Raw genomic sequence first — 3,201 nt, 5'->3', positions numbered from 1 at the left:
CCGGACCTCTCCGCGACAGAAGCGTGAGGTGCGGTTCCTGCTGGAGGATCAGCCGCCGGAGCAAAACAGAGTCCCATGGCCCCTTTCTTCCCGATCCCCAGGCCGGCGCCCCGCGGGGCTGCGAGGAAGCTGTAGGGAAGAATTGCTCCCGGCACCCCTAGGACCCGCTCGCGGGGGCAGTCGGGCCAAACTGTGCCGTCCTGCCGCACTCGCACCCTCGGGACGCACCCCCACCTCTTCCTCCTGCTGGCGCCCCCCTTTCAGCCCACCCCAGGGACTCGCGGCAGGGGCATCGCGGGGCTCTAACCTAAAGCACAGCCTGACGCCAGCCCCAAACGATTCCCATTAGAAAGTGCGAAAAAAGGGCGCCGAGGTGCCATTGGGTTTCTAGAAACTTCAGGATAAAGAAAAAGCCCTGGAGAGGGATGTAGTCTATATCCTTCTCTTCCTTTCCAGCCCAGGGATTCCTGCGACCACTGAACGCAGGTGTCTGCCGGGGCCAGCGCAAAAGAAACGCAGAATCCAGTGCCCATGCTGCGCAGGGACCTTCCCACATCCAGCTTTGCAGAACCTTGGGCTGGAATAACCCACACCTAAGGGATGCACAGGCCGCGTCCTCCCGGACTGTAAGTCGGATGCGGGCTTGGTGGGCTCCGAGGGTCCTTTCCTCCGCAGGACCTTACATCTTTGTCATTTGTGTATTGTACTAATAAAAAGGTGGGTGCCCTGCCCAGGTAGCTCAGTTGGTTAGAGCTTTGTCTGAAATTGTCCCTCCTTCAGGGCACGTATAAAAATCAATAAAGGCATGAACAAGTGGAACAACGAATCAATATCTCTCTCACACTCTCTCTCTGCCTTGCTGACAAACTTGTTGGCAGAATTGGATGGTCTCTTCAGACCTAAAAGTAATAGTGTGAATTCCTCTTCTGTCGGGAGCCGATCCACAACTGCTGGCTGACAAGGTCACAGCAGAAGAAGACCCACAACTGCTGGCTGACAAGGTCACAGCAGAAGAAGATCAAAAACTGCTGATTGACAAAGTCACAGCAGAGAAGACCAATGGCTGCGGGGTGACAAAGTCACTGCAGTGAAGACCAATGGCTGCGGGGTGACAAAGTCACTGCAGTGAAGACCAATGGCTGTGGGGTGACAAAGTCACCACAAAGGAAAGGCACAACGATACTCCCCCCTTTGACTTTTTGAATTAATCTGGCCTTATATCCCCCCTTTTTTCTGGGTGTGTGCTATTATTTGTGGCACAGGGATAATAGTACCGCGCTTTCCCTGTAGATTCGTAGTGATTTCTTTGGATATGAGACAGAGGGTGTGAGTTCCACAGAAAAGCCTGTGAGCCCCTTGAACTGGGCTCATAGACATAAGAGGCTGGCTATGATATCCCTCGTAAAGGGTTAAGTCTGTAGAAGAATTCCTTCTTAATCATGTTAAAAAGAATAAATTGTGACTTAGGAGGCAGTGGCTGTGCACAGAGCACCCTTCACCTTCACTTAACATTTTTTCCTCCCTAGCTTTTTCATGTGATAAGTAGAGAAACATTCCTTTCTTCCTGCTTATTTGATCTGCAAATAGTGGTATATTCTGAGAAGAATAGTCAGAACTTAACTAGTGTTTAAATAAAATGTAGGAAGTAATAACAGTTAATGTCTTGTGTTGCTGCTGGGCTATCTTGCAAGTGCACTCTGCATATCTTTGGGTGAAAGCTATCCTTAATGTTATGTTAATTTCTTTAGAGGCAAGCCTTTCAGAATCTTGTAGGACACTGCATAAACTCAAGGCCATTTACCTGAGCAAGCGGTGGTCCATTGTTAGTCGTCTGCTAAATCTCTCTCTGCCCCTTAACTCACAACAGACTAATACTTTAAAAGCTTTTACTGATGTTGTTATTCAAGTTATTTTGAATGATTTGCTACCTGATTTGTGACTCATAGATGTAAATTAACTGTTATCCCGAAACATGAAAACATAGTGAAACAAAAGCAATAATTAACACCAAGTGATTGTAACTCAGTGTGTGTGTATAAAAAGGGAGCTATACTAGCATTGAGCAGAGATGCCTGGCAGTAAATGCTAACCGGAGAATAAAGAGAAAGAAAAGAATTCGGCTCTCTCACTACATTTTCGCCGACGCCGTCTCCTCCTGTGGGACCCCTGGATCCCCCCCGGGGCTGGACCCCAGCACTCTTCCCCCCCCCGCCCCCCGCCGCCAAAAGAGTGGTAATTTAAGATGTAATGTGTTTGCTTTTTTTCTTTCTTTCTGAGACAGAGAGAGTCAGAGAGAGGAATAGATACAGACAGACAGGAACGAAGAGAGATGAGAAGCATCAGTCATCAGTTTTTCGTTGTGGCACCTTAGTTGTTCATTGATTGCTTTCTCATATGTGCCTTGACCGTGAGGGCTACAGCAAACCAAGTGGCCCCTTGCTCAAGCCAGCGACCTTGGGTCCAAGCTGGTGAGCTTTTTGCTCAAACCAGATGAGCCCGTGCTCAAGCTGGTGACCTCGGGGTATCCAACCTGGGTGCTCCGCATCCCAGTCCAAGACTCTAATCACTGCGCCACCGCCTGGTCAGGCTGCTTTCTTCATTATAGATAATATAAGGTCTACGGGAAAGTTCTGTCCATTTCTATCACAACAAGTTTCGACACGTAAGCACGTTTATTTGGCGCATGTGTGCCTCTCTATTTTTATCACTTAATGTATACATACTGACGTAGCAAATTAACTAAAACACAGTTGATTCACATTAGTCTTATGTGTGAAGTGATAGTGTACCCATGGCTACTGATAAAGTTCATTTACGCCACTAATTTTTACGAATTTTAACAAGGAAGAAATGCTACAGAAGCATGTCTGTTGCATCCACCATATTCCCCGGACTTAGCACCCTCTATCACTTGTTTTTGTCCTTACAAAATTTTTTGAATGGCAAAAAATTCGAAAATGAAGAAGATATCAAACAAGCACTGGTTCAATTTTTCTCATCAAAAGATAAAACAGGCCCTGGCCGGTTGGCTCAGTGGTAGAGCATCAGCCTGGCGTGCGGAAGTCCGGGGTTCGATTCCCAGCCAGGGCACACAGGAGAGGCGCCCATCTGCTTCTCCACCCCTCCCCCTCTCCTTCCTCTCTGTCTCTCTCTTCCCCTCCCGCAGCCAAGGCTCCATTGGAGCAAAAGATGGCCCGGGCG

This window comes from Saccopteryx leptura, chromosome 5 (genome assembly GCF_036850995.1).
Source record: "Saccopteryx leptura isolate mSacLep1 chromosome 5, mSacLep1_pri_phased_curated, whole genome shotgun sequence".
NCBI lineage: Eukaryota > Metazoa > Chordata > Mammalia > Chiroptera > Emballonuridae > Saccopteryx > Saccopteryx leptura.
The sequence above is the reverse complement of the archived record's forward strand: the minus strand, read 5'-3'. Positions refer to the sequence as shown.